This window comes from Hylobates moloch, unplaced genomic scaffold (genome assembly GCF_009828535.3).
Source record: "Hylobates moloch isolate HMO894 unplaced genomic scaffold, HMol_V3 SCAFFOLD_15, whole genome shotgun sequence".
NCBI classification, from domain to species: Eukaryota; Metazoa; Chordata; class Mammalia; order Primates; family Hylobatidae; genus Hylobates; species Hylobates moloch.
The window spans coordinates 79,351,067-79,377,475 of NW_026652290.1; the positions used below are offsets into that span (position 1 = coordinate 79,351,067).

Below are 26,409 nucleotides of genomic sequence, written 5' to 3' on the forward strand. Positions count from 1 at the left end.
TACAGGTATGAGCCAGCACACCCGGCCTTAACAATTTTTCTTTTTTGAAACAGTATCTCATTCTGTCACCCAGACTGGAGGGCAGTGGTACAATCACAGCTCACTGCAGCCTTGACCTCCCATATTTAAGTGATCCTCCCACTTCAGCCTCCTGAGTAGCTGGAACCAACACCATCATGCCAGGTTAATTAAAAAATAATAATAATAATTTTTTTTTTTAGAGAGACAGGCTCTCACTATGTTTCCTAGGCTGGTCTTGAACTCCTGGGCTCAAGCTATCTTCCCACCTTGGCCTCCCGAGGTGCCGGGATCACAGGTGCAACCACTGCACCTGGCCTTGACAACTCTTTAATCATCAGAATAGCCAAACGAAATATATATTACCATATTTCTCCAATTCTAAGATGCACATTTTTGTCACATGCTAACATCTTATGTAATAATCCATGATGAGAAAGTACTGGCAAACTACCACAGTTGCTGGTGAGTTTTTTGTTTTAATCTCTTGTAGTACATTACATTAGGATACCTTTTATAAATGAAGCCAGTAAGGTGGTAAAAAAAATGTAAGCAATGTCCACAGGATCATCCCACATCGAGTAGGTAGCAGAGCCTGGATTTATAGACAGTTGGTCCAACTCCAGGGCTCCCCCATTTGTTTGCTTACTGGTTTATTTGTTTTGCTATCTGGGCCATCCTTCAGACATCTTTTCTCATAGTCAGCCATAGGCCTATCCGTCAGGAGCTGGGCTCATGCCGACTTCACAATCTGCAAAACAGGAGATATACATATAGCTTTTTGTATTAGTCCATTTTCACACTGCTGATAAAGACATACCCGAGACTAGGAAATTTACAAAAGAAAGAGGTTTAATTGGACTTACAGTTCCATGTGGCTGGGGAAGCCTCACCATCATGGCAAAAGGCAAGGAGGAGCAAGTCACATCTTACATGGATGGGCAGCAGGCAAAGAGAGGAGGATTTGTGCAATGAAACTGCCCCTACCCTTTTTTTTTTTTTTGAGACAGATTTTCACTTTTATTGCCCAGGCTAGAGTGCAATGGCACAATCTTGGCTCACCATAACCTCCGCCTTCTGGGTTCAAGCAATTCTCCTGCCCCAGCCTCCCAAGTAGCTAGGATTACAGGCATGCGCTATCATGCCTGGGTAATTTTGTATTTTTTAGTAGAGACAGGGTTTCTCTATGTTGATCAGGCTGGTCTCGAACTCCTGACCTCAAGTGATCCGCCCGCTTCAGCCTCCCAAAGTGCTGGGATTACAGGCATGAGCCACTGCGCCTGGCTGAAACTCCCCTTTTTATAACCATCAGATCTTGTGAGACTTATTCACTATCATGAGAACAGCATGGGAAAGACCTGCCCCCATGATTCAATTACCTCCCACTGGGTCCCTCCCACAACACATGGGAATCCAAAATGAGATTCGGTGGGGACACAGCCAAACCATATCACTTTTATATGCATATGAGAGTATTTATATATATAGCATTTATATTTCTTTTGTTTTAATTTGCACATGATTCTGTTCTGTCTTCCACAGAAACTCTGAACTTAGATATTCCCTAAAGAAAAATAGACGATAAGTTAAACTTGCCAGAATGGGCCTGGGTCAGGGACCGGGATAAGAAATATTTCCAGAAAGAAAATCTGCTCCTGTAGTTGCTTGTTAGTTCTTTTGGCCTTGATTAAGTTACTTTCATTCTTTGGCTGAAGTTTCTCCAACTGTAAAGTAAGGAGGCTGTCGCAGTTCCAAACTTTGTTTTTCTCTTTTTTCTTTTTGTTACCAAAGGCATCCAAAGACCAAAGATTTTTTGCATCATCTTTTCCTTTAATTTACAAAGAGTAAACTTACTTTTTTTGTGTGTACAGTTCTCTGAGCTTTAATATATATAGATCTGTGCAAGCACCAATCAATACAGAACAGTTCCATTACCTCCTCCCCAAATTCTCTCCTGTTACCAGTTTGTAGTGAAACGTTGTCTCCAGCACCTAACCTCTGGCAACCACTGATTAGTTCATCATTTCTGTAGTATTACCTTTTCCAGACTATCTTATAAATGGAATTGTACCATAGGTAACCTTTGAGACTTGTTTCTTTCAGAAACCTTTGAGACTGTAAACTTAGCAAAATGTCTTTGAGCTTCATCCATGTCATTGATCATATCAATACTTTGTTTCTTTATATTGCTGAGTATGATTCATTGAATGAATGCATTACAATTTACTTCGCCATTCACTCATTGAGGGGCATTTAATGCATTTCCAGTTTTGGGTGATTATGAATAAAGCTGCTATAGACATTCATGTACAAGTTTTTCTGTAAGCATCAAGTTTTCATTTCTCTAGGGCAAACATCTAGGAGTGGGATGGCAGGGTTATTTTGTAAGTACATGTTAAACTTTATAAGAATCTGCCACACAGATTTCAGAGTGTCTGCCATTTTGCATTTCCACCAGCAATGTGGGAGAATTTCTTCCAGCTGCTCTGCTTCCTCACTAGTACTTGGTATTCTCGTTTGGTGTTGGTGGTGAGGGCGGTGTTTTAATTATAGTCGTTCTAATGGGTGTGGAGTAGTACCTTATTGTGGTCTGAATTTTCATTTCCCTAATGGCTAATGATTTTGAGCAACTTTTCATGTCTTTATCTGCCATCTGCATAACCTCTTTGTTGAAATGTTCATTCACATATTTTGCCTGTTTTAAAAATTGTATTGTTGTTTTCTTACTATTGAGTTTTGAAAGTTATTTACATATTCTGGACACAAATCCTGTGTTGGATATACAATTTCCTAATATTTGACCCCAGTTTACAGCTTGTTCTTTTAATTCTTAAATATTTAACAATGTTTTTAGCTGAAAAAATTTAATTTTGATTAAGTCTAATTTATCTTTTTTTGCTTTTATGAATTGGATTTTGATGTCATATCTAAACATTATCAAAAACATATGTTTTAAAATAAACATGTTAGTTTCTGGTTTTGCATTTAGATCTATGATCCATGTGAGGTTACTTTTTCTATAGATTATACTCTGATATATAGCTTGAGGTTCATTTTTTTGCATATGGATGTTCAGTTGTTCCATTTGTTAAAAAGATTATCCTTTATCCATTGAATTGCCTTAATACCTTTTTCAAAAATTGTCAATTTTGTACTTTAAAATGGTTAAAATAATGTATTTTATGTTATGTCAATTTTATATCAATAAAAAATCTATCTTCAAAAATCAATTGATCATATTTTTGTGGATCTATTCCTGGATTGCCTATTTTGTTCCCCTTGTGTGTGTATAGTTTCATGAATACCACAGTGTCTTAAAATTATTATACTTCGCTTTAGACTAAGTTTCAAAATTGGTTAGGGTGAGCTAACTCCATTCTTCTTGTTCAAATTGTTTTGTTTATTCTATGTCCTTCGCCTTTTCATATAAATTTTAGAGTCAGCTTGCTTATGTTTTAAAAAATCCTGCTAATATTTTGATTCTTATTCATCAAGTCTATAAAATCATTTTGGATCTTATATGGTTCCCAGACAATATACATACTATCGAGGTAAATTTGAATTTCAGGTAAACAACGAATAATTTTTAGCATAATTATGTCCAAAACATTCCATGAGACATAATTATACCAAAAAAACTATTGTCATGAATGTATGTTGAAATTTGTCAAATGCTTTTTCTGTATCTTTTGGTACAAATATTTTTTTTTTCAGACATTAATATGATGGATTACAGTGACTGATTTTAAAACGTTGAACCAGCCTTGTCTTCCAAAAATAAATTCCACTTGGTTGTGACATATTATTGTTTTTATATATTGCTGTATTTGACTTCCTAATTTTTCTTTCTTTTTCTCTTTCTTTTTTTTTTTTTTTTTTCAGTGTCTTACTCTGTTCATCTAGGCTAGAGTGCAGTGGCGTGATCCTGGCTCATTGCAGCCTTGAACTCCTGGGCTTAGGTGATCCTCCCACCTCAGCCTTCTGGGTAGCTAGGACGGCAAGTGCGCACAACCAGGCCCAGATAATTTTTTGTAGGGACGGGCTTTCACCGTGTTCCCCAGGCTGCTCTTGAACTCCTGAGCTCAAGTGATCCACCCACCTTGGTCTCCCAAAGTGCTGGGATTACAGGTATGAGCCACTGCACCTGGCCAGATTTGCTACATTTTTAAAAGGATCTTTGCATCTATACTCATGACAGATTATCAGTCTATAGTTTTCTTTCTATTCTTATTTTCTCGTTTAAGCATTTAGTGCTAAAACTTTCCCTCTAAGCATTGCTTTAGTTACATCATTTTCATTTAGTTCAAAATACTTTATAATTTCCCTTGATATTTCCTCTTTGATCTATAGGTTATTTATAAGCATTATTTAGATGTCTAAGTTTTGGGGGATTTTTCAGATGTCTTTCTGTTGTTGAGCTCTATTTTAATTCCATTTGGTATTATTCGGTAAACCTGGTATTATTTCAGTTATCTTATATATTAAACACATCTCCCTTCCTGGTCTTCTGATGGAAATCTAGGGCTTTAGTCTCTTTGCTCTCCAATTTGTTTCCTACAACTGAGTCTACCTCTGGGGAAAAGCAGCAGGAGGATAAATAGAGAAAAAAGCACCTGGGATGTGCTCTATATTTTTAGGATCACAGTTCCAGTGATTAGAGAGAAGCATTCCTCTCTCTCTGGGTTTTATGTGTCTGTTGGCAGCCACTGCCATCACACGATTGTGATTTTGTATCTGGGGCTCACCTGGGGCTGAGATGGGAGAGAAAGTTAAAATGAGGGAGGAGATTCCCCCCAAATCTCTGTATCCCACAGGGGCCCTCTTCCTGCTCTTCAGACCAGAAAGAAAAGCTTTTCTCAGGGACCACAGTTCTTGGTTTTTGTTTGAGTCCAGGCTGGGAGACATGGAAGAGAAAAAAATAAAAATCGCCACCAACTCATTAGTACTTCAAATTTTGGTTTCTTTCCCTTGTATGTCCATTATTATTTACTTTTCAGAGCCTTTGGATGGCTTCTCCAAGCATTCTGTTTAGGTTCCTACCTGCTTACTCCATCTTCCAGAACTGGATGCCCCCAGCCTATGTGGGTTTAATCTTTAGTAACTTTTTTACATGTACTATTGTACATGTACTATTTATTTTACATGCAAAATAAAAATTAAAATGAAATTTTAAAAGAATGAGAAAAACTTTCACTTCCAAATAAGAAAGACTAACAGAGACAGGGTTTACTCTCTGAAACAAACATAAAAAAGGCAAAATATGTGAAACAATGATTTTTCTAGATGCTAATGTCAGGCAACGGTGAAGAGATGGAAAGCAAGGTGAGTCCTATGACTCAGCTTAATGCATTGAGAGGGTTTCTAGGCTATCATGCAGTGAGGGGGACTCCAGGCAGAGCCTGAGAGATTGCTGAGTTGAGGAGATGGAGCTGACAGTCTGGGGAGACCACAATGCTAGAGCCTTCATGACATAGCACTAGAGAGGTGAGAAGCACGTAGAGGGGCTCCTCTGTATAAGTGAAGAGGGTTCCCTCAAGTATTCATCTGTGTGTGGATTAGTGCATGGGATAGGGGGTTGGGGTGGGGCGGGGACTACCTGAAGCCTGGGAAAGAACCACAGGACAGGATTAGAGAGGATAGTGTATGCTGCTCCCACAGGGCCAGGAATAGTGTCTCTTTCCACCAGCCAGAATAGGAAACTTCAGGATTCACAGGCATTGATTAGAATATTTAGAAAGGTCTTCCATTCATGGTGGAGAATAATCAGCTCTAGACTGAGCACTGATCTAGCTCTACCTAACATTTAAAAAACTAGACCTAAAAGGACCAAACTATTTCCAAGTAATTTAACCATGACCCAGAATAAGGCTCATGAATATTCAAGGAATACAAAAATGTCCATTGTGTTGCAAGTTAAAATTCACAATGTCAGCATCCAACCAAAAATTAACATTATGCAAAGAAGCAAGAAAATATGTCCCATAATGAGGAGAAAGATCAATTAATTGAAACTGACCTAGAACTGGCACAGATGTTAGACTTAGCAGACAAGGGCATTAAAAGTTATTATAACTGAATTACAAATGTTCAAAAGGCCAAATAGAGACAAAATATATTTAAAAGACCTAAGTAAAAAATCTAGAGATATTCACTACAATATCTGAGAAGAAAAACACATTGGATGAGATTAATGGCATAGACATTACAGAATAAAAGATTCAGTGAATTTGAATACAGCAATAGAAATGATCCAAAATGAAACCCAGAAAGAAAAAAAGATTTCAATAAAAAGGCCATCAACGAGCCGTAGAGCAACTTAAGCATCCTAATAAGTAATTGGAGTCCTGGAAGGAGAGGAGAGAGTGGGAAGGATCAGACAAATATTCAAATCCAAACCTTCCTCTTTTTGTTTTAAAAGTTTTAAATGTTTAATATGCAACTAATTTTTTTATTTTTATAAAACATAATTTCAACTTTTATTTTAGATTCAGGGAGTACATGTGCAGGTTTGTTGCATGGGTATATTGCATGATGTTAAGGTTTGGGGTATGATTGATCCCATCACCTAGGTAGTGAGCATAGTACCCACTAGTTAGTTTTTCAACCCTTGCTCTGCTCTAGTAGTCCCCAGTATCTATTGAATGCAACTAATTTAAAAGTTAAAAATTATTGCAGGCCAGACATGGCTGGTAGGTTGCCAGCCAGTTGCAGGCCTTTGGTATAACGGCGTGAGTAAGATAAGATACATCTCATGGCAGTACAACTGCATAATGAAGCAATAGTTTTTCTCCCAATGCTCCAGTGCCCAAACCTATACTCTTATCAGTGCTGCCCAGTGGGTAAGATGCCCAGAGCATTACTTTGTGCTTTGAAGAAACCTGAGGTGGACTTGAAAGAGAAGAGTAATAACAAGAAAAGAATAATCTAGGGCAATATCTCATAGGGTAAAACTGGTAGAGTATGAAACGTACATGTAAGCCCCATGAGTGTAGTGCCACTGAGAGGTGGGTTCTTGGCTAAATCAAAGGCAGGGGCTGCCCAAAGAAAACTGCTGCTTTGACATTTTCTCTGGAGGGAAAAGGTTCAGCCTTTACCTGCAGGCCACAGGTTCAGAATCAGGCTGAGTTAGATATGGCTAATTTCCCTATATAGTCTCCAGGCTGATTTAAATCCAGATATCTTGACACTTTTTCCTCTAAATTTTTGCGAACCCATCTTCAGGCAATATTTGAATAGGCAAACATTTTTCTAAGGAGACATTCTGAGTTTTGAAAAGAACTTTCTTCCTGGTGCTTTGAAACCTCGGTTTTGTATGTTTGTTTGTTAGCGATTGGGGTCTCACTCTGTTGCCCGGACTGGAGTGCGGTGACACCATCATAGCTCACTGTAGCCTCAAACTCCTGAGCTCAAGCCATCCTTCCACCTCGGCCTTCCGAAGTGCTGGGATTACAGGCATGAGCCACTGTGCCTGGCCTAAAACCTCAGTAGTTTAAAAATACTGAGTAGACATCCTTGGCTATTTCTCTGATGATTAGGTAAGTGTGTCTTTTGAAAGAATATTGAAAAATGCCTTCTCCCACAGACTCTTGCATTTCAGAAGTATCAGGATTGCACATCAGAAACGTCTAATTTTTTTTATGCCTTTCAGCCAAGTGCTCCCAACAAGGTATGTTCCATGTGGTGAAGCAGCCTACATAGCAGGATCAACCCAATGGCCGGTGGGAAAGGAAATAACTTACATGGAGTGCAGACACTGGTGATTGCCTTCCAAAAACCACTCACCAATCTCTACTTCCTTGTTTTGTTCTATTATTGACGGGAAGTTATATGTTTCTCAGAGGCTGGGTCCTCTCTACTTCCTCAGCTGCTGGAGTGAAATCCTGGTCAGTCTAAGGCTCTAAGCCAGTCATAGGAGGTATAATGCATCCCCCTTGCCTAAGAGTAGTTTAGGAATGAGGATATGATACAAAACTATACAATGAGAAGTGAGAGTTGGAGAGTTTTCTGGAGATAGCTTTCCAGGAAAAGTTTTCTTACTGATGAGAAGAAAATGATAAAAAGAAACAGTTCCTTGCTAGTACCTAAAATGGCACTATTGGTGATTATTTTTCCTTTTGAATTAAGAATTGCCCTTTTCTTTTAGGTTAATGTGATATTTGCAATGCAAATACCCCTGGGAAGAGTAATACGTGGACTCACATTGCCTGAATTAGTTGGTCAGCTCCCTAACAGGGGTTAGGCCAGGTGTGGTGGCTGACACCTGTAATCCCAGAACTTCGGAAAGCTGAGGCAGGAGGATCACTTGAGGCCAGGAGTTTGTGACCAGCCTGGGTAACACAGTGAGACCTTGCCTCTACAAAAAATAAAAAAATTAGTCAGGCATGGTGGTACATACCTGTAGTCCCAGCTACTCGGGAGGCTGGGGTGGGAGGATTGTTTGAGCCCAGAAGGTTGAGGCTGCAGTGAGCTGTGATTGTACCACTGCACTCCAGCCTGGGCAACAAAGCAAGATCTTGTCTCAAAAAAAATAAATAAATAAAAGATAAAAAGGTTTAGGTGGTATAATGGCTTGCACAGTGCCTCCAAAAAGATATGTCCATGTCTTAATCTCTGGAACCTAATCCTCGGAACTGTGACTATTATTTGGAAAAAGAATCTTTACAAATATAAGTAAATTAAAGATCTTGAGATGAAGAAATCATCCTGGATTATCCAGGTAGGCCCTAAATTGAGTGGCAAGTGTCCTTATAAGAGTGAAATAGAGATTGATGCAGACACAGAAGAGAAAGTGACTTGAAGACAGAGGCAGAGAGTGGAGTGATGAGGTCACAAGCCACAGAAGCTAGAGAATGCAGACAGCCGCCAGAAGCTGGAAGAGGTAAGGAAGGATTCTCCCCTGCAGCCTCTGGAAGGAGGAAGGCCCAGCTGACGCCTTGACTTTGGACTTCTGGGCTCTAGAATTGTGAGAGAACAATTTCGGTTTCTTGAAACCTCCCACTCTGTGTTAATTTGTTGCAGCAGCCATGGGAAGCTAATTCAGAGGGCATGGGCTTGCTGAGGGCTTAAAAGAAATAAAGATCCGAAAAGTGGAGTCTGGGGGTCAGAAAGAGAAGCTTGTGGACTCTGCAAGTTTGCTTGGAGCCTTTCTTTAGCATCCCAACTTTGACTGTAAGAGGGCCAGTTAGCCTGTGCCTTGCTCCATAGCTAAAGACGAATTCGTAAGTTCTCCTCACCACACATTTTATCCCGATCCTAGCTAGAGATAGTGCTCCTCATCTTGGTCAATTGTCTTCAGATGCATGCCCTTGGACACACAAAAGCCAGATAAACAGTACAGTGGATTGTTCAGTACAAACATTTCTCCTTCCTGGGAGTAAAAATCAGGAATGTCTCTCCATGAGCTTTTAGGCTTCCATAAGAACGGGACATTTGGTAGATTCACTCGTCTAGGTGAATCTGCTCAGGTAACTGACATAGTTGGAAATTCTGGCAGAGCTAGGAGTAGAAGGTGGAAGCAAAGGAAATAATATTTGTTGTGCAAGTATCATGACCCTGGACCCATGTTAGATGTTTTACATACACAATCTCATCCAATCCTCACAAGAATCTCATGAAGTAAGTAGTCGTAGTATTCTGTTTTATATATGTGAAAACTGGCCCCAGAAGGGCATGATGTGCCTATATTCACACATCTTGTAAGTGATGGAAATAGGATTCCAGGTGCTCTATTGGGTTCCAAATCCCATGTTTTTCACACTAGGAATTTCTGCCTCATTAGAAAAGGCTTAAGGTTGAAGGCAAAGGATAAATGAGGGAACCTTTGGGTTCACGCTTCTCCATCATTCTTTCCCCATAGACAGCAGAAAAATATCTTCAGGGTCCCTGGAAAGGAGGAACTAACTCTGATGAAATGAGTCTGGACTGATTGTTTAAGAAAGAAACACCACTCTGTGTATGAAATGACACAGAGCTTTCACATGGCTTTCTGGAGACCCAGGCTCCTAGGTTACATTGGGACCACTGATCACTCAGAGATGAAAAGATAACAAGAGTATTTGCTTATCTCGGGCTTTCGGGCTTGTTTCTACCCAGGCCTGGTGACCAGTGCAGGTGTGAGCCAAAAGTTTATTTGAAAAAGGAGGCCACACTATTTACTTTTCCTATGCTAGTTCCCCCGTTCCCCCAATCCACCCTCCCTCAGCCTGTAGGACACATTATCCTGGAAAAGGTATACTCACCCTGTTTGAACTGGGCCATTAGCTTTCAGGGGTGGCATAACTAGGAACAAAGCCAGAGTCTCCCTTTCCCTCCAAATATTTATAAGAAATTACCCAGTGAGCAGAAGCTAAGCTTTTAAGAGAAAAAGGTTCAGCTTACCACAGGGAATATAAAGCTTTAAACACCCACTTTCCTGGTTATTATCACCAAATTTTTCTCTTGCGCTCCCGCAGTTTCAGAAAATCACACTTCCTACTCACTGCCCCTTATCTTCCTTAGAAGATAACTGTGTTTTTTTTCCAGTAAAGGAAACTGTCTAAGTGTCTGATTTGCAAATCAAGCAACCCCGCACTTATTCCTTCAATTAACAAGTTTGGTTCAGAAAAGGCAGGTGGAAGGCTATCTCTGGAAAGGCATGTTGGAAATACAGATTGAGACTAGTCTCTCCTTCACTGGTTCGTTTGCTCTAATTAGGCTTAAAGTTTCCCAAAGACTCTTCTGGTCATCTTCCAAGCAAGATCTATTCACCTGAAGTTCAGCTTTCCTGTGACATTTCTCCTAGAACATGAACAGGATCCAGGAACCAAGTCCCTGCCTAACTAGTTAGTTACCAGCTGTGTGATTCCAAGTGAATCACTTAATGGCTCTGAGTCTCAGTGTCCTCTTCTGTACAAAAGAGGCAAGTCATTCCTGCCACCTACTCACAGTGTTGGTCTCAAACCAGAGAAGGTATGTGAAAACACATAGAAAATGTTAGAGGTTGGTGAAGATGTAAAATAACATAATTGTGAAAATCCTTGCCCCACAAGGTGAGTGGGTAAGCTGTCACATTATTGTTCAGCCTTCAGCACTGGGCAGAGATCCTGAACTCCAATAACTTGTAGTTTCATGCAGAAGGAACATCTCTTTATATCCATTTAAGCTAAGAGCTTAGCTGCGATCTACTCTGAATTGCAGACAGAGTATCCTAAAACAGAATCCCAAACCATGAGATCCCTGAGGAGACATCTTTTCTTCCCATGTAAGGACCTCTGCAGCAACATTTCTGACAGCATCATGAAGCCTCAGCTGAGACCCTTCTGTTAAGTCTCTTTCTGGGCCCCTTTCTCATATGGGTCAGTTGTAACTATTAGAAAGTGATTTCTAAATAAGAACCCAAAGCTACTTTCACCATTATCTTGCCTCCTGGAATCACATAGAGAAGGTTTGCCCACTCCTTCATAGGCTGGAAGATACTTCCACACAGCCATCAGGTCCTCATTAGACCTGCCCTCCTTATCACCTCAAGTGTACTCCACATGTGACAGGACTTCAAACCTAGTGCCCTCCTGGCTGTCCTTCTTGGGACATACTTAGGTTTGTCAGTGTCTCTCCAAGTGTGCATATTAGTTCTAGTCCTATATTGCTGTGAAACAAATTACCCTAAAACCTAGTGGCTTAAAGCTATAAGCATATATTGTCTCACACCGACTCAGAGTCAGGAATCCAGCAATGGCTTAGCTGAGTGGCTCTGCTCCAGGCCTCTCATGAGGTCCCAGATGTCAGACTGATTAGAATTCGATGGGAACCTAATCCAAATTTCTTCATCACTTCCACCAATATATCACAGATAACATCAGACATTTTGCTTACATCAAATAACTAGCTCTTCCAGATTTTCCTGACCCATCAGATTATCAGTACAATGGAATTAGTGGAAAGGAACTTAGGAATTAATAGATGCAATCTCCTTATTTTAGAGAAGGAAAAACAAAATGAAGTGACTTGCCCATGCTCACTAGTTATTGTCTGAAACAGAACTTGAACCAGTTCCCTTCTTCACCCTATTATACCTGTTGTTCTCTGTAGTGTGTCACTCATAGCCTCAGAGAAAGGAAATTCTATACAGGGTATACTCATTTAAGGGCTGCCAAAGCAAGTGTCTCCTTGGTTCTTTCCCTGTATCACAGCCACAACCCAGTTGTGGCATAATATTCCTGTGTATATTCCTGGTTCTTTCTAATCATCTCATTTTTAAAAAATTAAAAATGTATGCCATTTTTACTCTATAAATCTAACAAACCATCTGTTTAATAATGTATTCTCAACCTTGTTGTGGATAGAAAATTTTACTACTCTGTGTTTTTTCTAATCTACAGTTTCCACATTTGTAATAATCTTTTTTTTTTTTTTTTTTGAGACGGAGCCTTACTGTGTCACCTAGGCTGCAGTGCAGTGGCACCATCTTGGCTCACTGCAACCTCCGCCTCCTGGGTTCAAGCGATTCTCCTGCCTCAGCCTCCTGAGTAGCTGGGACTACAAGCATGCACCACCACGCTTGGCTAATTTTTGTATTTTTTGGTAGAGACAGGGTTTCACCATATTGGCCAGGCTAGTCTCGAACTCCTGACCTTGTGATCTGCCTGCCTCAGCCTCCCAAAGTGCTGGGATTACAGGCGTGAGCCACGTCGCCCGGCCAGTAATACTCTTTCACCTCTTCTAAAGTCCCCTCTTCTTTTCTTCATTATTTCACAAAAGTCCACAATACTAATTGTCACACCTGTGTGTTTGTTTTAGTGCTGTGGTTTGTATTTGTTCAGGCTCAGAGGTTGTAACTTCTGTAAAAGATCTAGATTTCATCATACTTTGTGTTTTCTTTTATGTCAGACATAAGTTCCTCTTTTAAAACAATTTTTAAAAAAGAGTTGGAGTCTTACTATGTTGCCCATCGAAATCCTGGGCTCAAGTGATCCTCCTGCCTCAGCCTCCTGAGTAGCTGGGGCTACAGGCATGTACCACCATTCCCAGCTACTTTTTTTTTTTTTGTAGAGTTGGGAGTCTTGCTATGTCGCCCAGGCTGGTATCAAAGTCCTGGGCTCAAATGATCCTCCCTTGGCCTTCCGAAGTGCTGGGATTACAGGAGTGAGCCACCACACTTAGTCTCATTCATTCTAAGATGCATACATTTTCACATTTGTTGTCTCTGAAATTAGAATGCATTGTATAATAGATACCATATCATAGTTTAATTGGCAGGGCTTTGAAAATTATTCTTTTGTAGTAGTATACACAACAATGGCACATATTGCAAACCATGGCATCTCAGGTTTAATAAAATATATTATTTGCATTTGTTTACATATGCAAAGTATTTTGTTTGAAAGGATTCTCAAGAAACTGGTAAAATGAACTGCTCATAGGGAGGAGAACTAGGTAGCTAAGAAACAGAGTGACAGGATTTCTATTGCATTTCCTTTTGTATCTTTCACATTTTGAATCACACCACAAATCTCAACAAATAAAACATTAGGACAATAGATTCCAATTTAAAAAGTACAACTGGACATGAGCCCTTGCAACACCATGACTTCACAGAGATTTGCATGCAGTTCTGTCTTTGTTCCTAGAGATGGCCAATGAGCAATGAGCACTGAAGGTAGGGCTTTGCCACTGCATGCTTCCCTCTTAATGCAGGGTCCAACACGGCGCCTGGTCAGGGACTAACTTTAAATGATATCATTCCTTTCTCCCAAGGTTTTGGTCATGTTTAAATCATTTACCAGATCTTTGTTGGTTAAAATTAAGTTCAACATAACTGTTTTCCTCATTGCTTTCTTTACCTTCCTGTTGATGAAATTGTTCTATAAGGAAAGACACAAATATATCAGATGCTCTGCTCTTACTAGATTTTGACTTTCAACAGAACCATAGAACAGCCTGTAGGGAAATGAGAGAAACATCTCGACAAGAAAAGAAAAACAGTTTAATTGGCACCAACACGCGTGACAATTGAGTTACTATGATGGCTCATATGTGGTATTTGCTAAATGAACCAGGAGATTCTGGAAATGACTGTAAGATGTTGGCAGTTGTGCATGTCACTAAAAGGATCACTGTTGATTCCTTCCTGTTGATGAGGATATTTAGAAATGCAAATAGCCACTTCCCAGACCATGCTGAATATTATATGCACAAAAAAGCCACATTAAATCTGAAGCAAGCAAAATCAATCCTAGCAATCCTGCGTGGCAAAGAATAACTGATAACCAATGAAGATCTATGATACCAGGTCTATTCCAAAAATAAGTCAAAAAGGTTAATGCAGAATAGACATACAGTTTTCAGGGCCAGAGCTTTCAAGTTTGACAGACAGAATCTAAGCCAGTGCTGGCTGGGTGTGGAAAGGGCAGGCTCCAGGGTGAGCACTATCAATTTTTGTTGGCGTTTGTGGTTCACTCTTATGAGCAAGTTGGTATAGGGTGAAGTTAATTTAAAACCCAGCAGCAAAATGAACAATTTTTTTGTGGCTTGTTTGTTTGGGGTATGGATACAATAATGACATTTTCTAGAATTAGGCCAGACTTAATTTAATAATTTAATATAAATTTACTTTTCAATAAGAGTGAATTCAATGTGCAACTAACATAAAACATTACCTGTAATAACTTTTCAAAGCAAAGCATAGACTATTTGTTCCAATCTATGGTACAGAAAATACGGTTTTCTTATTTAAATACCAGATGTTAAGTTTTACTCCCAAATCTCCTTTCCTATGATTTCCCTTTAAGAATCACTGGCTTGCCTGTTTCCCTGTGGCTTTTCTTTCTCTGTCACACATTTTGTACTCTGTGATGTAATTCTTCCATAGGTCCTGTGCCAGATATCCTTTCCTTGTTCCTCAGATCTACTTGCCACCTTTCTCCACCCTACTTTCTACCCCAGGAGGCTGACCTCTATGGGCAACCTCAAGGGCTCACACCCATGGCTTATGGGGACCTCTAGCAGGAAATCGGGGTTGGGGGTGGAGGGTCACGGGAGATGAAGTCAGGGTATGTATTCTCCACTTTTGCCAACTCAGTTTGGCTATGTACCTTGACCAAACAGATCAACCATATTTACTGCTCCTCTCAAGGGGGCCAACTGTATAGGACTCTCTCCAGGTATAGTAACCATTCCCTCTCATCATGGCTTCAGGTCCAGAGGTTATAGCAGCATTCTCTCTTTTTTTTTTTGAGATGGAGTCTCGCTCTGTTGCCCAGGCTGGAGTGCAGTGGCACGACTAAGCTCACTGCAAGCTCTGCCTCCCCGGGTTCACACCATTCTCCTGTCTCAGCCTCCCGAGTAGCTGGGAGTACAGGCGCCCCCACCACGCCCAGCTAATTTTTGTATTTTTAGTAGAGATGGGGTTTCACCATGTTAACCAAGATGGTCTTGATCTCCTGACCTCGTGATCCGCCTGCCTCAGCCTCCCAAAGTGCCGGGATTACAGGCGTGAGCCACTGTGCCCGGCCTACAGCAGCATTCTCTTATTTCCCCCTGTGGTCCCCTCTTCCTTGCCCACATCCTTGCAAACAGTGTATCTTAATTTGAATGCAACATTTGTCTCCTACTGGGATCCTAATTGATATACTCCCCTATGGAAGACCTAGCCTAAATTTGATCAAGTGCAATAAGATGCCCCCTGAACCAGGATATTAAAGAATGCAGCTGGGGCCGGGCGCGGTGGCTCACGCTTGTAATCCCAGCACTTTGGGAGGCCGAGGCGGGCGGATCACGAGGTCAGGAGATAGAGACCACAGTGAAACCCCGTCTCTACTAAAAATACAAAAAATTAGCCAGGCGTGGTGGCGGGCGCCTGTAGTCCCAGCTACTCGAAGAGGCTGAGGCAGGAGAATGGCGTGAACCCGGGAGGCGGAGCTTGCAGTGAGCCGAGATCGCGCCACTGCACTCCAGCCTGGGTGTAAGAGCGAGACTCCGTCTCCAAAAAAAAAAAAAAAAAAAAAGAGTGCAGCTGGTAGATGATCCACATCACTGTCATTTGGAACTTGATTACGAAGGCAGATTTCCCAGACCCCACCCAACTCTCTCTCTGGAAGTCATACTGGGGAATCAGTATTTTAAACAAGTTTTCTAGGTGATATCTAGACACATCAAAATGGGAGAACTTGTCACAGAACAGATGATGTTTTAAAAATATGCTGCTAATGAAGCTAAGGTTTTTTCAAATCTTATCAGGAAACTAGAGCATTATCTCAATCTCTCACTAGGACTCTAGATTGCTTTCCAAATCTCATCAAGAAACCAAAAATAAAACCAAGAAAATTAATGCAAGATAATGACTAGTGTGAATTGGTTTCCCAGTGACTATGAGACGTTTCTCAGGGTGAGAAAATTCTTTACAAGTATGGCATAAATCTCAGAGGTTAACCATATAAACTTGAAATTTTTCTGATGGAAAAATCATTATAAGTAAAATTAAGAGGCAAAAGAGGCAAATGATAAACTGAGAAAAAATATTTGCAATACATATCAAAGAGCCCTGAAGTGGCACTTTTGGACAATATTCTCCAGTTTTCCAGTTTCTTGGATGGGGAGGGGAGAGAGGATTTACCGACCTCTTCACCCTGCCAAGGCTAGAAGTCCCACTTCAGTCTTAAAAAACAGCCAAGCAAACAAAATCTCAATTGTCTTCCCACAAAGCACCTAACAAGTAGCATATTTAATATGCTTCAGTTTCCTTGCCCTGCCCATCCCTGGTGAAAATAAAAGCAATGAAATAGTTTCCTATGACTCAAAAATTGGAAGGGGCAACAGAGTAGGTGGCAGAAGTAGTCCAAGTTCAAAATGAGGAGCAAGTGGGTAAATCAGTTTCTCAGCACTTCAGGGATAGTTATATTTAAAAATACATATTTCTTTTTCTTTCCTTTCTTTCTTTCTTTCTTTCTTTCTTTCTTTCTTTCTTTCTTTTCTTTTCTTTCTCTCTCTCTTTCTCTCTTTCTCTGGCGTGCAATGGCATGATCTTTGCTTACTGCAACCTCTGCCTCCCGGGTTCAAGCAATTCTCCTGTCTCAGCCTCCTGAGTAGCTGGGATTACAGGTGCTCACCATCACACCTGGCTAATTTTTGTATTTTCAGTAGAGACAGGTTTTACCATGTTGGTCAGGCTGGTCTCGAACTCCTGACCTCGTGATCTGCCTGCCTCGGCCTCCCAAAGCGTTGGGATTACAGGCGTGAGCCACTGTGTCTAGCCTAAAATATGTATTTCTATTAACATCAACCTTGCTATTTCAAACATCCTCTTAAAAAGTCACAGGATATTTATTTGATGACCTAAATTATGTCAAAACTTTTCCTGCTTTTCAGACAGTTACTCCATGGCCCCACCTGCATTGACACCTGCTGACTCAATCCAAGAAACTCTCTGAAATGATTCTCCATGGTCATGTAGACTAAGGAAGGTTTGATAGAATTAGAATGACAGCTTGCGGCCAGAATCAGTTCATCCCCCGCCAAACCCATAGACTTTTGATGTGAACTTCATGAGGATTTCTGTTTCTGTAGGAAATAAATATGACATATGGTCATAGAGAACAAGTAGACTTTGCTCAGGTCCAAATTCTGTGTGACTTCTTAAAACATTCAAAGAGGAATACATTTGAGTGAGGTTTCTCCTGTTCTCCCCTCCTCTTCTTCCTCCTCCTCCTTCTTTTTTTTTTCTTTCTCTTTCTCTTCTTCTTCTATTAATTCAGACTTATTCTTGTGTTCATTTGAACTGTGCACTATTCAGGCATAGCATTCTTTTTGCCCTTCAATTGAGCTGATACTGACCAGGCAGGGTGGCTCATGCCTATAATTCCAGCACTTTGGGAGGCCAAGGCAGGCAGATTGCTTGAGCCCAGGAGTTTGAGGCCAGTCTGGGCAACATAATGAAACCCCATCTCTACTAAAAATACAAAAAATTAGCCAGGCGTGGTGGCACATGCTTTCAGTCCTAGCTACTTGGGAGGCTGAGGTGGGAGGATCACCTGAGCCTGGGAAGTTGAGATTGCAGTGAGCCATGATTGTATCACTTCACTCCAGCCTGCGTGACAGAAAAAAATTGAGTTGACATCATCAATATAGTATGACTTTCTTATATATTACCAGTAAAGACTTTAACAGCATTATTTGTCTACTAAATGAAGTCTACTGCTTTTAAATAAAAAAAAAAACCCAAAATTCTGTTTCTTATATTTTGAAATAATCTGGCATATTGATTATTTTAATATATCTTTGAATATGCACTCTTCCTTATTCTGACTCTGGCTCTCTGGACTTCAACTCATGCAGATTGTTTGCCAGGAGAGCCAGTGGATTATTGAAAATATTTACAACATTAAAAAACATTTTGGGGTAATGTATTTGCAGCAATAGCTCACTAACAAATGCAGATTTAGTTGAAGTAAGTACTGCATGTAATTATTATTATTTTTTAGTTCTTGAGGTTTTGATAGATAAATTATGCTCTGTATCTTTGGGCAAAATACTTAAACTCCCTAAACTTCAATTTCATCCTCTTAAAATGGGGATAAGTGGCCGGGCGCGGTGGCTCACGCTTGTAATCCCAGCACTTTGGGAGGCCGAGGCGGGCGGATCACAAGGTCAGGAGATCGAGACCACGGTGAAACCCCGTCTCTACTAAAAATACAAAAAATTAGCCGGGCGTGGTGGCGGGCGCCTGTAGTCCCAGCTACTCGGAGAGGCTGAGGCAGGAGAATGGCGTGAACCCGGGAGGCAGAGCTTGCAGTGAGCCGATATCGCGCCACTGCACTCCAGCCTGGGCGACAGAGCGAGACTCCGTCTCAAAAAAAAAAAAAAAAAAAAAAAAATGGGGATAAGTATATCACCTATCTGTCTCAAACGACTATTTTAAAAACTAAAAAACAAAATGAAACAAAAATGTGAAAGCCCTGAAATAAGTATATAAAGTGTTTATTACAATATCTTGAAAATATTAAGGCAATCTATAAGGGTTAGCTATTTTTATTATTTTTGATTAATAAACTACACAATAGTAGTCAATGTGGCTAGTAGGAACTGTGAATATCTGGTCCACCTTTTGGAAGGGCATGTTTAAGGGTAAGCCCCATAAAATGTTATACAGCATTTCAAAACCATACTGCTGTAGCTCAGTTCTCTAGCTTTCTAAGTCAAGTACACACTAAGAATTAGGGCATTCTTTCTGCAGTGCATAGAACACCCCATCAGAATCACCTGGTGTCATCATAGACATGTAGATAATACCTTAGACCCATTAATTTGGGATCTTGGGGTTAAGATCCTAAATTAAAGTTGCACATTGGGATTTTAAAAAGCTCTGGTGATTCTTAGGTGAATTACAGTTTGATACGTACTAGCTATACGATTTCTAGCAACAGGCCTGAAAGTTACAGGAATTATAGACCTGGGATGTTCTGACAAAAACTTACGGTAGGAAGTCATGAGAGGCCCTTGTATACGCAATATCTACTTCTGCTAAACTCTATATTCCAGGATGCCACAGGAGTTTCTTGGTAAACAATCTGAATTTTCTTATATTCAGATCATGGTCCAATCTAAACAAAATATCCAGTTATACTGTATGAACATTATGACTTAGCTAACTTTCCACATTATTTGCTAAAGCTTGTAAGTGCCACTTTCCCAATTTTAAAACATTCTTTTAGTATGATAAATTCATGTACTTTAAGCTCATAATTTTATCATCTTTCAATGTGAAATTAGGTCATTTTTCTGCAAAGAATGTGTTCTATCTGCATTGATGTTGGCGTTAGGAAAGTTCCCATATGGTAAAAATGTTGGTGGTTTTGATTTCACCTGTCAGCTAGCTTCTTGAAGGATGTTTGGTCATAGTAAAGTTTTCTTTGTGGTCAACGAAGGAATCATTTTTCTGTGTGCTACTATGTCGGCAGTTGCCTGTAATAACATAAAACTCTTAAAGCTAGGTGTCATATCTGACAAAGGACTGGTATCCACGATATATAAATAACTCTTGTAATTCAATAAACAAAAAGTCAAATTAAAAATAAAAGATTTGAACAGACACTTCACCAAAGAAGATATGTGGATGGCAAATAAATGCATTACTAATAAAAATTGTTAGTCATAAGGGAAATGAAATACACATATTAGGATGCCAAAAAATTTAAAAACCTGACAGCATCAAGTTCTGGCAAAAATGTGGTACAACTGGAACTCTCACGCATTTACAATTTGATACGTACTAGCTATATGATTTCTAGCAACAGGACTGAAAGTTACAGGAATTATAGACCTGGGATGTTCTGACAAAAACTTACGGTAGGAAGTCATGAGAGGCCCTTGTACACGCAATATCTACTTCTGCTAAACTCTATATTCCAGGATGCCACAGAATGCAGAATGATATAGCTACTTTGAAAAACTAAAGACACACTTATGACTCAGCAATTCTGTTCCTAGCTGTTTATTTACCCAAGAGAAATGAAAACGTATGTCCACACAAAAACTTGTACATGGATGTTCATAGCAGCATTATTCATAACACCCAAAAAGTGGAAACAACTGAAGTCTATCAACTGATGAATGGATAAACAAACTGTGGTATACCCACACAATGGAATGCTAACTGGCAATAAAAATAAGCAAACTACTGATGCATGCAATGATGTGGATTAATCTCAAATGTATTATAATAAGTGAAAGAAATGAGACTCAAATGGTTACATGCCATGTGATTCCATTTATATAATATTGATATGGTTTGGCTGTGTCCCCACCCAAAATCTCATCTTGAATTGTAATCCCCCAAATCTCCATAAGCCCCACGTCTCAAGGGTGGGACCAGGTGGAGGTAATTGGATCATGGGGGTGGTTCCCTCCTTGCTGTCCTCATGATATTGAATGAGTCTCATGAGACCTGATGGTTTTATAAGCATCTGGCGTTTCCCCTGCTGACACTTACTCTCTCCTGCCACCCTGTGAAGAAGGTACCTGCTTCTCCTTTGCCTTCTGCCATGATTGTAAGCTTCCTGAGGCTTCCCCAGCAATGCGGAACTGTGAGTCAATTAAACCTTTCCTTTGTAAATTACCCAGTCTCAAGTATTTCTTCATAGCAGTGTGAGAATGGACTAATAAAGACATTCTGGAAAAGGTAAAATTATTGGAACAGAAAACAGATCAGTGGTTTGCCAGGGGCTGGTGGAGGGGGAAAAGATTGACTATAAGAGGGCATTTTTTGAATGATTGAAGTGTTCTATATCTTGATTGTAGTGATGGTTACACAACTATATGTGTTTGCAAGAATAAAAAAGCTGACTTTTACTCTACGTAAATTATACTTCAATAAACCTGACTAAAAAAAGTACATACAAATTTAGACAGAGACTGATCGGACACACCATGCTTTTCTGAATTTGAATTCCAGTGTGTGAAAGCTCTAGTACTAAAATTCTGACAATATGCATTCCTAGATGAATGTTTCAAGCAAGCACTTTGCAGGATAGTTTCAATTTATTAAGGTGGAAGATGGACCAATGGTACTAAATATAATATTTAGTTCTGAATTACAGTATCCAGACACGGCTACCTGTGGTTAGTCCAGATTTGACTAAAATAAATCTGGCCCCATTATGCTGCCATTTATCCCTTCCTTGAAACCCAGCCAGCCATGGTGTCATTAGGATCTTAATGAGCCCTCTGGGGTTTCCATACTTGGATCTCAGACTGTTTAATAGGTATTTTAGGCCTTTGAGATGGTCCCTGAGCACCACTGATGAGAAACTCACCGGGAGAAAAAATTTCCATATGTTTACTCATGATTGCAACCAACTGAATGCCTCTTAGCCAGTGACTTCGCAAGGTAAGTGATGAGTGGAAGAGTGAACCACGCAATAGATACGGTATTTCATCTATTATTTATGTTTTTTATGGGTTTTAATCCTATTTATAACTGCAATCATTACAAAATACCTTAGGAATTTGTACAAAATAAGTAGGATAAAGCACTGAACATTTTAATTTCCACCTAAAGATACAAATTATATTGTATTTCAATATGCAGTTTCCATAATTTTACTTTGTGTGAGATAAATTTAATGTATATAATCCCTTTGATTCCAATTCCTTGACAAATCTGTACAATTAATTTCCTCAGCCTTAACTGATGCTTCCTCCAGATCCATTTAATGTTTAATAAAGACTCAGGTTTTAATCTCTTGAATCTTTACTCTTTCATAAGAAAGACTGACAAAGTTACTCTGGCTAGAACAATGGCATCAGCACTAGTCTAGCACTTTGGAATCACGCTGCTGTTCCCAGCTAGATTGAAAGAGTTAATAGCACGGGCCAAGTTTGAGAACCCACCTACCAGCCTGGTCAGCCTCACTAATAAGAAACTCCTTTTTCATTTGGGAAACAGAAGTAGGCCCCTCTCTGTTTACTAGTCTCTTTGATTTTGCAGTAAATCTCCAGATTTCTGGCAAAATTAGTCAGAGAAGCTCATTGAAGCCAAAGAGCTTTAGTGTTTAGGAATAAGAACATCTGAGAGTGGGAAAAGAGGGGAGATAGGAGCTAATATGAACCTTTTTTTTTTTTTTTTTTTTTTTTGAGATACAGTCTCACTTTGTCACCCAGGCTGGAGAGCAGAGTGCAGTGGCGCAATCTTGGCTCACTGCAACATCCACCTCCTCGGCTCAAGCGATTCTCCTGCCTCAGCCTCCAGAGTAGCTGGGACTATAGGTGCCCACTACTATGCCTGGCTAATTAAATATGCAAATTTTTGAACTAGGGCTCAGTTTGTTTGTTCATTCTTTAATCTGTAACAGCCATTATTATTATTATTTTTGCCTTTGCTAGTTGTATTAGAGTTCTCCAGAGAAACAGAACGAGTAGTGTGTGTGTGTGTGTGTGTGTGTGTATGTGTGTGTAATAAGTACAGTATAAAGATATATGAGAATATTTTTTAGGGAATTAGCTCACAAAATTATAGAGGCTGAGAAGTCCAATGATTGGCCATCTGCAAGCTGGAGGGCCAGGGAAGCTGGCAGTAGGGCTCAGTCCAAGTCTGAAGGTCTCAGAATCAGAGAAGCCAATGGTGTAACTCTCACTGCATGGCCAAAAGCCTGAGAACATGGGGCTGAGAGGGTACACTGATTTAAGTCCTGGAGTCCAAAGGAACATGCAGTTCCAATGCTTAAATGCAGGAGAAAAAGTGTGTTCCAGCTCCAAAAGAGGGAGAAAGAAAATATTCCTTTCCTCTTTGTTCTATCTGGGCCTCAGCCAATTGGATGGTGTCCACCGAAATTGGGTGAGGGCAGATCTTCCTTACTTAGTCTACTGATTCAAATGTCAGTCTCTTCTGGAAATACTCTCACAGACACACACAGAAGTAATGCTTTATCAGCTGTCTGGGCATCCCTTAATCCAGTCAAGATGACACCCAAAATTAACCATCACACCAATTGACTCTCAGAGATAAAATGTTTGAATTTTCATAAGTACACTTGATTTTTAAAATGGCAACCCACCTTCTGTGTCAAGAGCTTTAACTTACTTTTCTCGTAAGAGAAATTTGTTTATACTCTAGACATATTATTGGGTCCAGGAGTTAGTCTACTATTTTTAATGAGTACCTATTGTATGTCAAGCATTATTAGGCACTGTGTGGGTGGAGGGAGAAGGTGGAGAGGGGAGGAAAATTTGTTTTTACTTTAGACATGTTTTTGGGTCCAGGAGTTAGTCTACTAGCTTATTGAGTACCTATTATATATTATGCATTATTAGGCACTGTGTGGGTGGAGGGAGAAGTTGGAGAGGGGGAGATAAAAAATTACCAAGACTTAGTTCCTAGATCCAAATATCTATTGGTAGGTGAAACAGTTGCATCTATTAATATATTAAGAATTTTTGTCCTTATGAAACTTAGTTTGAGGCCAATAGAGAGAATAGCTTTGTTATGTTTTAGGTGGTTAGATAGTACTTTATTTAGAGTATTTAGAGATTCAACAGTTCTGGAGCACCTTAAACATTGAGAGTCTCACTGGCCACCATAGTGGAGTGAGAAAAGGTCTTTGCTTTGAGTTTGTGGTACAGCTGGCCATCTGTATCTGCATTCGTGGATACGGAACCTGCAGATATGGTGGGCCAACTTTTTCTATCACTGATTGGTTGAGTATCTGTAAATTTTGGTATCTGTGGGGAGTCCTCAGACCAATCCCCTGTGGATAGACAGCAAATTGTATGTGGATGCCTTTAAGAGTACTGGCTTTGGAGTAAAGCAGATTATTGGATTTGAATCTCAGATCTACAATTTATGAGCTGATGTGACCTTGGATGAATTATTTAACTTCTCTATACCTGGTATTCTCATTTATAAAAATGGTTTAATAGCAATATTGCATTGGGGTAATATGTGAATTATATACATAAATATATCTAAAAGCATTAACTTAGTGCCTGGCACAGGTAAGTAATCAATAAAGGGAAGTTATTACTATTATTATTACATTTGCCCTGGGGAGCTAGAACCCATAGGGGAAGGACTTGAAAACAGATAATAACATACAAATGATAATATATCAGTGAATATCATGGGAAGAGCTATATACTTTGGAGTGATAAAACAACCTCCATCAAATCCAAAACATGTTTTCATTACTCCCAAACCCCATTGCATAGTCTCAAGTGGGTGTCCGGATTCTTCCAGACTTTCAGTCTAAACCCATGAATTTCTTGAAATTCAGCACTTGAGATCCAAAAGTAAACAATAGATTGGGCAATGTCCTAGACAGAAAAGGCAGTTTTTGTGGCAGGGCCTGTTTTATACTTAAGTGATTACAAATTTTCCTTGACAGCCTGTAGTGGGAGTGGCTCTCTTGTGGAATTCCAAGGGAAATATTCTCTGGACAGTCCTTATTTGCCTTTAGAGTAGGCCACTACCTACATACTTTAATTTTAGAGAACCTGCTTCAGATTTTATTTTCCCCAGATGTCTGATGTCTAAAATCTTAACAGGCTATTATTTTTGTGATTTTTTTTCTTCCCCAGCTGTAAGGCAAAAATCTCTTGTGGGGGGAGAAAAGTCAAGGTTCAATGCTTTGCTGGCCCACTCTTACTCTCCTGCTCACTGTAGTGAGGCTACTACCTGCATACCTCAACCCTTGAATCTAGACTGTTTTGCATGGGTCTCTGTTTCTTCTGGCTGTATCTGGTTCCTACTCTTGGTTGTAAATTCCTCCAGGGCAGGAATTATGTCAAAAGACTTTGTGGTATATTAGTTCAGTTTTACCCTTACTACCTCTGCAATGATTTGAATGTCCCCTTCAAAATTCAAGTTGAAACTTGTCATTGTAATAGTTTGAAGAGGTGGGACCTTTAGGAAATGATTAGGTCATCAATGAGTTAATTCCATTATCACAGGAGGGTTAGTTATTTCCAGAGTCAATTGGGCTCACATGCCTCCCCCACCCCTACCCCAGTGTGATGCCCTCCATCATATTTTGACAAAACAATAATGCCCTCTGTCTTGGACTTCCCAGCCTTCAGAACTACAAGCCAAACAAATCTGTTTCTTTATAAATCTACCAGTCTATGGTATTTGGTTATAGCAGCAGAAAATTGACCAAGACAACCCCTTAGCATAAACCTGTGTAGCAAATGCAACATCAAAAGTAGGTGAATAGTAAATAGTACATTATTGTTGTTGATTTCTATGATCTGGTTTTCTTCCCACAATCCTGAACGGTAAGGTGTTCTCTAGTATTTTTTCAGGACCATAAATTGTGAAGGAGACTGTGATTGTAGTAGATAATTCTAGGCCTTCTGGAACCATCACGAAAGGCAACATACAACTGTGCTAATTAAAAAGAAAAAAAAAATCCCTAAACAATCTCGGAAACTGATCGTTCGTGGCCAACAATCTCAGCTATAGAAGATTAGATTTACTAAATTTAGAAAGAGTCCTGTTTTTTTTTTTTTCCAATCACAAAAATTATCCAGTAAAATCTATGCTCACTTCGGGTAGATCTGCAACAAGGCACGTTCGCAGGTCATTTCAATAACTTGCTAGGCTCTTCAGTACTCAGAGTCCCTGGAAATAAGTCATTAGCAGTGGAAAGATGCTTTTTAGAATTTTCTAAAACAAATCCACGGGGTTTTGATTTGCTAAATTCGAATGTAGACCACAGCAGCCTTATTTCCCTACTTTTATAATCTAATTTATTTGGCTGTATCTGTGAGCTTAAGAGTTTAGTGTGCTTGGTAAAAAAACACATTTTAAACAAAAGTCATTTTTCATTTCTACGAACCAGCCCCACCCCGGCGCTCTCTCGGGAATCCTCGCTCTAGCCCCGCCTCCGTCCAGCCTGGCTCCGCCCCGTCCCGGTAGCGCCGCGCCTT

At 39.9% G+C, this 26,409-nt stretch overlaps 1 long non-coding RNA gene across 1 annotated transcript; it reads right to left on the bottom strand.

Annotated features, from left to right (window-relative positions):
* Positions 1 to 485: 485 nt before the first annotated feature.
* Positions 486 to 26,357, bottom strand: LOC131381289 (uncharacterized). Its single transcript, XR_009209924.1, has 3 exons — positions 26,027 to 26,357; positions 25,705 to 25,867; positions 486 to 769 (listed from the first exon to the last, which is right to left on the bottom strand). It is a non-coding gene; the product is annotated as an uncharacterized LOC131381289 (long non-coding RNA).
* Between the last annotated feature and the right edge of the window lie 52 nt (positions 26,358 to 26,409).